The 13,244-nt window shown below is 40.1% G+C and overlaps 3 pseudogenes across 2 annotated transcripts in view; 2 read left to right on the forward strand and 1 right to left on the reverse strand.

Annotated features, from left to right (window-relative positions):
- The window catches only part of LOC110063197 (uncharacterized), a 7,972-nt pseudogene extending 7,480 nt beyond the window's left edge, over positions 1-492 (forward strand). The window contains exon 6 of the transcript XR_016201959.1: positions 1-492. This exon is cut by the window's left edge and continues 1,336 nt beyond it. The product of XR_016201959.1 is annotated as an uncharacterized LOC110063197 (transcript).
- Positions 493-938: 446 nt separating this feature from the next.
- On the forward strand, positions 939-6,200 carry LOC149102698 (uncharacterized; annotated as a pseudogene). The gene is made up of 10 exons (XR_016201960.1): positions 939-1,030; positions 1,143-1,722; positions 1,995-2,173; positions 2,468-2,563; positions 2,717-2,855; positions 3,054-3,147; positions 3,794-3,959; positions 4,423-4,566; positions 4,932-5,183; positions 5,431-6,200. The product of XR_016201960.1 is annotated as an uncharacterized LOC149102698 (transcript).
- Positions 6,201-8,290: 2,090 nt separating this feature from the next.
- LOC149102699 (ATP-dependent DNA helicase PIF6-like) lies at positions 8,291-12,627 on the reverse strand (annotated as a pseudogene).
- Positions 12,628-13,244: the final 617 nt, after the last annotated feature.

Raw genomic sequence — 13,244 nt, forward strand, 5'->3', positions numbered from 1 at the left:
ACAACAGCGGTTCAGGTACACTTGTAACGCCTCAAATTCAAAGAGAGTTTACAAGATATCGACGTTGTTTACAACCGTGTAATTTGGCATGATGAAACTTTAACAACACTAGAATCAGTAAAAATATACACAGCTCAATGAAAAATACGTGAATACTAGAAAATAACGCGTACACTTTACTAACCTTAATATTTGGCCACAAAATCGCGTCTACATCGTCGCTTGACACCAAAAAAACTCAATGATTAGAAGACAGTCAACGTTCTCCCACTACCAAAATGGCCGCTTATTCTCCTTCTCAACGTTTGGTCGCAAAAAGTCCTGGATAATGCTGGCCAGACTCTATGCGAGACTGGAAACAACATATTTTCTTGGTCCGCATAAAAGGTCCGCCATTTTCCCTGCTAACAATAGCTTCATGACGTCATGACTGTCCTAATTTATCGGGATATTCCGGACTGGTAACCGATTATCTTGGCCACAGGATTTGAATTTCTAGCTTAGTGACCGCGCCATCGTGACAAAGTCGCCTCTAACCGTCGAGAGGCACGGGTCATTTTTTGATCATGCAAATTGCACCGTGCCGCGGTCCCTGGGGGTATTTAACCGGAAACGGCGCGAAATTAATCTGGCTGACTGTGAGCGCGTTAAACTCAGCGCAGCTAGCAGCTGACAGTTCTTTCAAGATCTATCAGACTAAATATCTACAGTTAAAAATTTTTAAACGTCGTTTTCCCTCTTGGGAATAAGCTTTTTTGAAAGCAATCATTTCAAGTTTGTCCTCGTTCCTGGGATTTCAGTTGATCGAAGTGAAAGGTGCCAAGTCGTCGCTTGTATTTGTGCAGTTAACAGTGCTTTTAGGCTCTAAATTCAGTTGAACATTGCTTAGTAGGAGTTAGTTGGACACGCAAATCGCTTTCAGCTGAACATTGTCTAAAATGCTGTCGAAAGTGGCAAGACGCGAACCAGAGGATCTACCTTCCAAGAAAAAGCAGAAGACGCAAGACTATTCCTCAGAGTGGAAGATATGGTAAACCTACAATATGTTTGTATAAAAACAAAACTATTTTTTTAAATTGATTTCCAAAAATACGAAGATATTGCCCTTTTTAAAAACTGCTATCTATTACGCTGTCTTCCAGGGCCTTGGCTAATTACGTTTATGAAGAGGGTGCCATAACTCCAGTTAGTACTATTATTCAGCACGCCGAGGAAAGCCAAGAGAACTACGCAGGGGCCACTGGCTGTGCTCTGGGATTTTCCTCTCTGGGTCGTATTGTGAAAGAGCTCTGGGGAGATAAAGTCAAAAATGCGAAACGCGGGGCTAGGACTGTTAGACAGCATGTCTATTTAAATATAAAGCGGATTCAGCCTTCCAAGAAAAATCACAATCAACAAGACGATCATATTAATCTTGCAGAGAAATTGGCTGGTGTCACTGTACCGGACGATTGGAAAATGGTGCAAGACAAACCAAACTGTATCAGTTTTGTCCGCTTAGAGAAGTGGGAATTTCAGAAAAGAAGAGTTTCAACGGCAGTAGTCGTTACACAGACGGGTGATTCGACGTATCTCACCATAAGAACTCACGGCTGCGAAACAGAATTGCCAAATGTAGTTCTCGGTTCCCTATCCCTTGTTAAACGGGTTGATGCGGTTTTTGATCACATCAACAATTCTACGTTTTGTGGCGGGTTCCGTCTTCCAGAAGGGGAGAGTTTGGTAGCCACCAGAACTGATCATCTAGAGGGGTGTTTCAGGAACCTCACGGAAGATTCAGCACACGAAAATCCAATAATGGTGCACTTTTCCTCTCGGTGTAAGATTTTCTCTTTCCGTGATGGTCTTTGTTCGGAATGTAAAAATCTCCTGAAGGCCCACACTCTTAAAAAGCAACGGAAAGAGAAACGTTCAACCATTCATCCACACTGCAATAGAAGATATCTCACAAAAGAAGAAATGAAAGTTGCGTTGCAGAGTGAAAAAAATGCTAGATCGAATACGCAACGAAGAGAACGGCTTTATTGGCGAGAAAAATTTGCGATAGAGACCTCGCGGCAATGCTGACCACCGCTCCGAAGGAAAAAGTACCTGAAGAGATGTTATGTCTCTGGGAGCAGCAGAAAAAAATCCTCAATACAAAAAGCAAACATGGATACAGATGGCATCCAAAGTGAGTGTACTTCATGTCTAATAATCAAACTCAAATTAAAGAATATTTAGATGTTTCGAAACCTTTGAGGTTCAGTACTCATAGTTAATACGCGCATGGGTAATCACCCTGATCAGTTTTTCAGACTTTTATGGAACAGTACATGTATTTTCTCGATTAAACGCCGGAGGATTTTATCTATATAAGGAGGCGTTTAATTGGTGCGCGTCGTTTAATCTAAAAAAAATTATTTTAATAGAGCCGAGATATGCATTATTTAAGTGTGATAATGGCGTCTATATGTTCATTTCACAGAATAATGAGGCTATGTATAGACCTGTACTGTGAAAATCCGCATATCCTTGATCCACTGCGCAAGTTCATCACTCTTCCAAGCAACCGGACAATCAGGTAAAAAGATAACCCTTGTTCTGTGCTTACCACCTTGTTTTACCCTTGTTTAGGGGCTATTTCCTCTCCTCTTCAAACTGATTCATGTCGTGTGATTGCAATATATTATAATGAAGTTAAAACACCATAAACCATTTCCCATATTTTCCCTAGACTTTACAAGAACAAAGTTGACGAGGTACCTGGGTGGAATGATCAGGTGTTAAGGTTGTGCATGGAAGCTGTACGAGAAAAGGCACTGAAAAAAGAGGACTACTGGGGAGGTTTCGTTATTGACGAAATGGAAATTCAGGTTCGTAACTAGTGCTGACAAAAACTTGCTCAACATCATACCGGTCCAAAAGCACTTGGATAACCCATAAATTGTCATTCAACAATTTTAATGTTGTTTAAAAGTATATTAAATATAAGACAGTACAAGTTTGCTGTTTCTTGTTAAGAATTTTACAGTTGATAATTACGATACTGATATTACTGAACTTCTTACAAGGAAAACCTTGAAATGGTCATAAAACATGGCAAGCATCGCCTTGTTGGCTTCGTTGACCTGGGTGAGAGCCATGACGTGATGACAAGTCTTGCAGGTACGTTTTGAGCTCGGAACATCTACCCATGATACATGTTTTAAGACGTGAACTGAAACGTATATAAGAAAATCACTTACCGCACATTTGCCTAGGGTGCAATCCGAAACGGTCTAATTTGTCAGACCTGGGGTCCCGTTCTCGAAAGTCCCGGTAGATACTGGTTCAAAAAATTGTGTTTTCTTTGCCCTGATTACATTCAATATCGAGATATCAAATGTTTTGATAATCACACAATACAAATATCAGTAAATAAAACAAAATGGCCTGTTTTTTTGAGCTAAAACTTGGACAACTATTCCTTAGATTCAGATCTTAAAATATGGCTTTGGGTCCTTTAACTTTAAGGGCCCATGGGCTAAATCGACCAAACTAGTGCCTTAGGGAAAGTCTGTTGTGGTATAATTTACTTATCTGCTCTTTTTTTCATACAATTAATAGGCACTGCTAAACTTAGTTATCCAAACCGTTATTTTAAAGGTACTAAATATTTCAAAACCTAAAAGTTGTTTGTTTGATTAACGTTTATTTTCTCTAACAGAAATCAAATTCGCAAAGAGTACATAAAAATCAATCAAAAAAAATATACATAAGTAGCCACACAAGAAGAATGTCTCACATTATACATCCTATGGTTCATTTGCAGGAAAATCTGAACCTCAGCTGGCCACACATGTACTGCAATTCATCTTCCTTAGTGACGGGGGCTTTCGCTTCCCCATAGCGCAGTACCCATCTGGGGATTGTTCACCTAGTGACCTGTATTTTATCTTCTAGGATGGAGTCCGAAAAATGCTGGAATTTGGATTTGTGTAAGCCTTCTCCTTCCTCCACAGTTCTTAGGCTCAAAGTAGATTCTTAATTCTATAACAAAGGCAAAACAGGAAGACAAATGTTCATTATTGGCAATTTTATGGTGTACATGTATATTTTATATATGAGGTCATTTATTGTGCCTTATTTCACATATTGTATACCCGTTGATGCTGCCAGCTGATTTTAAGTTGGTCTTGATGCTCTCTCTGATTCCCCTGTAGTAACAAACAACACAAACCTATGAAACCCTTAACACACTTTTCTTCCTATCAGTTATTTAGTTTCCTCTTAATGCAAACTATTTCATAAGCTTGAAGTACAACTATGTTACTACAGTACCTAAGCACTCTTTATGAACTCGGAAAAGTAAGCACTAAAATTAAATAATATTTGACAAGATAGCAAACCAAATAAAACACACGATCTTTACTCATTTTGTTAGTTTGTTTTTCATAAAAGCATTTACTGGTGCATCATGGATGGAGCAGACTGCCATAGACAGTTCATTAAAATACATTTTAGTGAACGAGACCCATGGCAGACCAGTTTGTGACAACTAATGTTTACACTGGAACCCCAATGGTATTCATTATGGACCCAAAGGTACACTGAGGTTAATAACTTCATGAATTCCTAAGACACGTTGTCTTCCTTTTGAATTCCCTAGTTTTAATTAAGTTAATGGTGAAAAAAATACAGGGAACTTTCACTTCAGCCGCTGCAACGAAGACAAAGTAATCTTACAGCAAGAATGCGAAAGTGTGCCACTTTAAATCAATTCAATTTGCTTTTAAGGCATGCAGACTATCCAATCAGAAGCCAAGAAATGCCATCTCTGGCTTCTGACAGGAAGGTCTGCATTTATGAAAGGATGTGATTTAATTAAACTGGTCATGCTTTTGGACTCCTTGCTAAAATAAAACGGTAAAAACTTACGCATCTTATTGCCGTCTTTCTCTTATTATCAGCACAACGTTAAAAAAACAAGAAACAATATCGAGAAAAGTAATGAGAGTACCAAGCCCAGGTGTCTGAAAATTAAAGGAAAAACAGTGACATGGAAGAAATTTAGAGACGCATATAACTGGGACCAAAGCAGCTTCAGCCTCCCTGTCCATGAGAAGCTGACGACACAACATTTTGAGTTGGACCCTGCTTCGAAAATGCGAAACCACTTGGCAGAGGATGTTCTTGATGATAGGATGTTGTTTCTCATGCAGGTGAAATGTTAAAAGACATAAGGCATTAGAGGGTAAATTTCCTTAGCATAACTGTTAGATATTGCATACCTGCAATGAAAAATGCATTGTTTTTTTTTACTGCAGCCTTGACATTTTTCTATAAAGCATGCTCGAAGATACTCATTTTTTTACTACTTAATTACCAAATTAAATATAGACTTAAATAACCAGTAGACATTTTCACACATGTGCCATGTGTCAGACATATAGTTTGGTTTACCCATAGAAATACCAGGATGATCTGACAGCCAACAGCAAGGATGGTTCTCAACTGGATGGAATAATCGTCCTGTTATGCCATTCCTCAAGGCTAATTCAATTGTTCAATGACAACTACCTATCGCTTGTACAAAAGATCAACGTCTACAACATCTAGATGAATTCTATCGATTCCTGATTGAATGGAGAGAGGAAACTTCCCAGAAAAATAGTAACTTTGTCTCTGCAAAGCTTTGGTTTGACCTTCAATGCATGTGTTTGGGATTTAGGGCTATGGTCGCCACAAAGCTCACTCAGTTTCCCTCATCTGTAATCAAGTCAGCATTGGTCAATCAAGACTGCGTAGAAAATCACTTCTGTCAGGTGCGCTTATGCAACGGGCAGAATAATAACCCAACCTATGTCAAACAACAATCGACTCAGAATTCTATCAGGTTTGGACAAACAACAATAAGTCGAAAAAGTAATGCAGGCAATCCGAGTGTTAGCTCTTTCTCATCTTGCTCACTACCTTCTAATGCAGTTTGCTCTGGTAAAGGTATGCTTTAGTATACCATTGCTTTCCACCAGATTTTTTCAAAACAATGTATATCTTCTTACATACAAGGCCAATCAGGCAATTTCGTGTAATTTGTGTACAACAGTGTTAATTTTTAATATTTTTAAAATTCATGATTGGAAAGATATTAAGCTTCTCAACTGCATATTGCATTCTAGGTTAACTGACTGGCAAGATAAATAAAAAAAAGCAATCGCCAGGGTGACAATAAGTCAGAATTTTTCACCTCATGTGAATTGTGGCAGTGTATTACATAAAGACAACTTGCATGAAACAATGTACAGGTATGTACCTGTCAATCTAAGTGTAATCCTAATAGCACCATGGCGTTCATCTGCTACAGTGTTAACCACTTGAAATTGCCTGTCAGTGAATGGGATTGAGGTTTTGCTCCTTGTAGCTTCCATCAAACTTGTGGCCAAGGTCTTCTTTGTATCTGCCCTTCGGAAATGGACCTCATACGTTTCACAAAGACGCAGGAGTTGATCTTTCAAATAAACTCTGCTTAAAGTGCACCTAACCCCTAATATTTTTTTCTCGCTAAAACGAATTTAATTGTTATTTGAAATAGTTCTGCGAAAAAATTTTTGGATTCCGTTAAAACCTCGATTTTCTGTGCCCCGACGAAATCTCGAAAATAGCTCCAAAACACCGCCATTTTGTTTCACGACCGAGTTTGAGGAGAATGGGTCCAGCGGCTCTTGTGACTACCCAGGAAGGTTGGATATCTCACGTCCTGTCATTTCCTTCAGGATGGTGCAATACACATTCGAAAAGTGCGCAGAAACGCCTTCCAGAGGTGCTATCGGCTGTTGATGCAATATTCCAGATTCAAAGAAAGATATACTGTACAATTTACTGACGATGATCGGCTAATGGTGCAATAAAGACGTAAACGGTGGTTGATTTTGTCGAACCGAAACAAACGAACTGAATCTGTGAGAATCATTGAAGAACTCTCAGTGGAATTTGTTCCGCAGACTTTCGAACGCTATTTTCATAAATTTTCTGCTTAAAGCTGACCAGCAATTTGTAGAAATACTACCGACAACCTATATCTTCCAATCCCGCAGCCTGATGATTTATAACATAACCGGCAAAGTTGTGTGATCCGATCATGATCAAGAAGCGTTATACTGATATGTAAATAGATCGCAACTGTACGCCACTAACCAACACTTATTTCTCTCTCGATTTAGATGAAAGTCGAAGATTAATCCTTTAGAATTACATGACAACAAAATTGTTACACTCACAGAGTTTTTTGAAGGTTTGGAAATCAGCAGTGCGACAAAGATTCTGTGCAATAGCGTCGAAAATATGACCGCGTAACATTATCTGCGGACCGTTTAGGGAACACATCCTTTTCGCTTATCCGACGAATTTCACTGCAAACTTTGAGAACAATTTACATTAGTTATTTGGAGTTACGACTTAAAAAGTGTGACAATGTGAAATCGGTAATTGTATGAAATGTTTCCTTCCGCCTTGCTTCCCGCAGCTTCAAAAATACAGGTCCAAACAATACGATTTTCAATCGATCGAAGCCAATGTTTTGGAGGTCATCAAGTCTCGAAAACTGCAACACACACGTCGCTCTTATAAACATGAAGCATTCAACTGAAAGTAAAACACAAACTGGATTTAACAGAACAATCACACCCTGACAAAATACATTTTCGGTAAGGACAAATGTAAACGAGCTATAAACACGCGTGGGAATCTTATGTTTAGTTGACGAAATTACCTTCCAAAGCAGTCCTTGAGTTTTCTTTCCTGCTTTTCGTTTGCCTGCACCTCCACTTCGTATCTAGCTTTCCATTCCTATTATACAAGCAGCTCGTCCGCAAAGAAGTCTTCCCCTTCGTCGCTTGAAATATTGTAAATTGCTCTCAAAGCTCTAAGCAGTGAGTTCACAGTTGTCGAATGTGCTCGATCGAAGTTTATTTCGGAGTCTGCCGAATCGAAACTTAACTCTGACTCCAGTGACGAAAAAGAAATGATTCTGAGACAAAACTTGGACGTTTTAGTCCCAAAATACATCGGAACGATTAGTTTTGTGTTCCATTTTCTCGAGCAAATACAGAGAGTTGATTGAGGCGCTATTGTGTTTGGTTCCTGGGTAGACGTCATCAGGTACCGCCGCCCCAGACTCCCTAAAACGCGGTCGTGAAACACTTCAAGCGCGGCTTTGAAAGGGCATAGAAAATCGAGGATTCAACCAAATTCAAACATTTCTTCGCCCAAATGCTTCAAATAAAGTCTAGATTCGTTTTAGTGAAAAAAATTTTTTGGGGTTAGGTGCACTTTAAGACAGTTGCATCACTGTACTTTTCAATGAAACGTGAAAGTCGCTCATGTGAGAATGCTTTTGCCTGAGTCCTGTCTGTGAGGATCTCTTTGATGGAATTGGACAAAAATACAACAATTATTTCACATATATATGTATTAAACTGTTAACAACTTAGTCGAAAAGAGTAAAAGTACTAACAACTATAATGATAGATTTTCCTCTAAAAGGAACAATGACTGTGTAATAGTTTTTAAATCAACCATTAAATATTCCACCCTCAGAAAAGGAAAACAACTGACTCTACCTACCTTGAATGGTACACTGTCTGTTTTCTCCTCGTTCTTTTTCTGTCTCTGTAATACTCTTTTCCTCAATTTAGCGGTCTTCTTCAGGTCATAACTCCTACGGAAGTCTCTGAGGTACTGGGCTGTTCCCATATGTACATACCGCTTAATCACAGAGGCAAAAATCATCTCAATCAAGTTCTAAAACAAATGGTAAAAAAAAATCATCAGTTCACAGGCCCTTGTTGACAGCCCGATTTTACATTTTGTTCATAGCATTTGCTAAATAACCTCGTTAATTATAAGTGGTCTGAACAAGAAGCAACAACACTAAGGTAATTTTATCTGACAATCCTCATAAAACGTTTCAAGTTAGCTCTAAGACTTCAGTTCAGACTACTGTATGATACATTCTTACTGATACATACATACCAATGATCTCGTTAATACAGCTTGTTAAATGATCTGAAACGCGAAGCTTTTTTAAGCAGTAAGTATCTCAATGAATAAGTTATGTACTTATCTTTAGTTAGTTCAAATCCGTCACCAGAATTAGTATTTTCACGCCAAACCAAAAACATCGATCGTCACAAGCCATTAAGTGCAGACCAACGAACACAACATGTAACGTAAAAGTCCGTCCTGGAGTCTTTTTGACCATAAAATGCCAAAGGCATTTACTTACTGCATTTGTATTGATCGCAATCACCAGCAATTTCGTGTTCACGAAATTCCGCAGTTAAAAGATAATCGCGGGCGCACTTTTCTTAACATTTCCGGGTTACAGCATAGGTATTCGCGTCCAACCTCGCGCCATGTCCAAGTCGCCCAACGGTTACAGCGCTTATGTGCTCTTTCGTGTGTTCCACTAATTCACGGCGGCAATTTTAAAATGTTAGTTGGTTTTTCTGGAGCTGCTAATTCTTTAAAGAAACAAGGTATGCACAATTTCATAACACACAAATGCTGTTTAAACACTGCTGTCAATGAGAACTACAAAGCAAAATGTGTCGACTGTCCATCTTTTCTAGCTTACTTCGGTATAATACATGATAGGATATATTAATAAAAAATCTCTCCAATTACCTAGAAACACAACGTAGCATAAGAAAGGAACACCAGATACAGTATCGTAAAACTTACTTCGGGATTTCGACATTTATTAGCATAAAGTCTTAGTTGTAAATTCCATGCAAACGCTTACATTTTCAAACTATCTGTGACTAATATTATCCGCATCTTGTCTTAAACTATTGTAATTAATTAGATTTAACTATAATTTTTAACTATAAGTAATTATTAGATTTTATTGTAATTTTTATCAAATTTAAGATTTTCTATCACCATTCTTACTAGCTTCTAGGGTTGCGCCTCGCATGGGTAACTTTATTTTCCCGTTCGCGCAATTCCTGTTGGTCCTTTTCTTCTTTTAATTATATTGTAATTTTGTGACCAATAAAGTTGATAGACTATCATTAATATGCAGATCTTGTACTTGAGTTACCTATGGTTGCAGATAACTTTAACAGAAATATACTGAAATAATCAAACATACAATGTTTTTACCTCTTTCTTTGTCAGATCCTCTCTACGGAAGCATGCTCGCCATTTCAGTTTTAATTCTTTATTTTCCATGAGCTGTTGATAGGCCACTTCTGCCATGTTGGCTCTCTCCTTACGCATTGCTTCGCTGTTCAGCAGCTGTACTCGCTCACTTTCAAGGGCCATAAATAAAGTGTAGACATCATCTTCGATGTGGATCAGGCCTCGTTCTCTGTATTGCCTGGCCTCGGTCACCTGAAGGGTGTCTTTGTGTAGGCTGGCCTGTTCTAATACTGCCAATGACCCAACGAGCGATTCTTCGATCAGTTCACAGATTTCGTGATGCCTTTTAACACATGTCATCGTTTCAGTGTTCTCAGAGTCGATGTTCGTTCTGACGTATCGTCGCGATTGCTCCAAAACCTTTCTGACAGCCCAACCCCCTACGTGACGAACTTTTGCCCGCCCAGCTGCCGACATCTCCTCGACATTGAACACTACAGTTTCTTGTTGTAGATCTTTAGCAGTAACGCTTTGGAGGTGCTGTAGAAATCTTAAATAAATAGTCTTCGCAAGTCGCACACCGATAGACCGTTGCGCAGGTGTACAACAGGAAACACTGAATAGGCATATAGTATAATGCGAAAAGTCGTCTGACGTTAACAGCCTGTGTAACTTGGCTGTAGCCCTTGTAAAGTCGCCTCTGCTAATATTTACATCAATTTCATCAGAGTTTTCGATGATGTGTTGTTCAAGAGCTACGAACGATTGAAACCACATGATGTTGACAAACGCCTTAACGTTCTCTGAGTGATCTGTTTCCAACAGCTTGTCCACGGCTTCATTTTCCGAGTGACTGAAATCGCTGCAAGGTGAATCAACCTTCAGCTGGAACAGTATAGCCCTTGTGTCCAGACCATCGACGGGCGGACTTGATAACTCCGATTCGTGGCGTTCCATTTTCTCATAAAGTTGAGCGACAGTTACGGCAACATCGGTGTCTTCTCTCTCAAAGTATGGGTGTACCATGCCGTCAGACATCTCAATTGGGAAGTGATATATGCTCTCCTCGGTTTCATCTCCTGCTGATTGGAATTTATCCTGGGGCTCAAAAAAAGGCATCATCGTGGACTTCCTTTCTCCTACAGCAGCGAAGGGAGGGGTCATTCACTCCAGTGGCATGGCCACACTGCTGGACAACCTCGGGGTCAGCTGGTAGAATCTGACGGGCGTTGAAACTAATCACTTGCAAAGTATCTGCTGACTTCACACGTGAAACAGCTACGTATACCAACCCGGGAACAAATTCTTTTGAGGAGTGTAACACCACGGCTGGCAGCTCTAATCCTTGCGATTTATGGCAGGTCGCGGCATAAGCCAATACAATAGGAAACTGTGTTACGCTTCCGATCTTCTCTCCTTCACGATTTCTTTGAATCCAGGTTTCTCGTTTTATGCTGACCGAACCAACATCTTCGAACTGAACCTGAAGTGTATCACTATCTGTCACGCATTTGAAAATACCCATGCTTCCATTTTTCAAAATTTCGGACTTGTTCCATATCAACATGACCTTACAGTCTTTCTTTAAAAACAACACCTTCTCTCCTGGCCATTTGATTTTGTCGCCATTGCGACCCTCAAATGTAGCGGGAAATCGAAAGATTTCGCCGACGAGATTATTAAGCGCTAAGCGATTGAAGAGCAATGCTCCATTTCTTTTAAAAAAAATATGGGTGGCATCTTCATCTAGGCGAGGCTCTGATGCTCTTGACAATTGCGCCATGCAGTTGCAAGATTCTTCAGAACACTTTCCAAGCCTGAGATCTTTCAAGGCGGCAACAAACATCTTGTCAGCTTCGGATTGTCTCAAGACTTTTGTTAATTCAAATCGATGAGTTATAGCGTGTTCAAAGACTCTCGACTTAAACATGAATTCGCCAGAGTCAAGAGAGCTCGCAACGGGACGAAGCTGTAGAAATTCTCCTACAATAATTGCCTGTTTTTCAGCAAATGGAAAATTCTCAACGCCAGATTCTTCACTCGACAGATGATGATGAAGAGCGTTTACAAGTTCGATTATTCGCGCACTCGACATACTAGCTTCGTCCCAAATCAAAACATCGACTTTACTCAGTTTCTCACAGAGCCTCCTATCCCCGACAGCACGATGAATTAATTGTTTGGATGGCATGTCTGCGGCGCCAAGACCATAATACGAATGAACGGTGGCTGCACACCATTTTCGTAAACTTTACAAGCAATTCCACTAGAGCAAACAGCAGCGACCTTCAGACCACGTTGTCTACAGTCTTGTCTGATAGCGTTGACACCAGTAGATTTTCCTGCTCCAGCTTGGCCAGTAATCACGAGATTATGCCCACTGCTAGCAAAACGAAGAATTTCAGCTTGTTCTTCAGTGAGGGTTTTGCCCATGATTTCAAGGCACGATGAAACATACAAGCATCAACGCACACGCTCTTACAAGCGACGACTTGGCACCTTTCACTTCGATCAACTGAAATCCCAGGCACGAGGACAAGCTTGAAATGATTGCTTTCAAAAAAGCTTATTCCCAAGAGGGAAAACAACGTTTAAAATTTTTAACAACTGTAGATATTTAGTCCGATAGATCTTGAAAGAACTGTCAGCTGCTAGCTGCGCTGAGTTTAACGCGCTCACAGTCAGCCGGATTAATTTCGCGCCGTTTTCGGTTAAATATCCCCAGGGAACGCGGCACGGTGCACTTTGCATGATCAAAAAATGACCCGTGCCTCTCGACGGTTAGAGGCGACTTTGTCACGATGGCGCGGTCGCTAAGCTAGAAATTCAAATCCTGTGGCCAAGATAATCGGTTACGGATGGAGATGGAGCAGAAATGGAAAGCAAGAGCTGGAAAACCAGCGATTCTCGGGCGGTTAAGATAAACTTTGAAACCTTGGGAGAAAGCGAATGGGAAGAAGAGTTATCGACGGCTGCCATGAGGCAATTTTGACGAGATTAGACCATTTTTGTGGAATTTACAGAGCTTTGAGTGCGGACCGTCGGGCCAGTGGGTCGCCCGCCTTTCGTTTCTCTTTAGGGGAAGCCAACCGCCAGAAAGTAAAACTCGCCTAAATGGCTCTAAACCACCTCCAGGAACC

This window comes from Orbicella faveolata, unplaced genomic scaffold (assembly GCF_042242905.1).
Source record: "Orbicella faveolata isolate gen_17 unplaced genomic scaffold, um_ofav_v1 contig_35, whole genome shotgun sequence".
NCBI classification, from domain to species: domain Eukaryota; kingdom Metazoa; phylum Cnidaria; class Anthozoa; order Scleractinia; family Merulinidae; genus Orbicella; species Orbicella faveolata.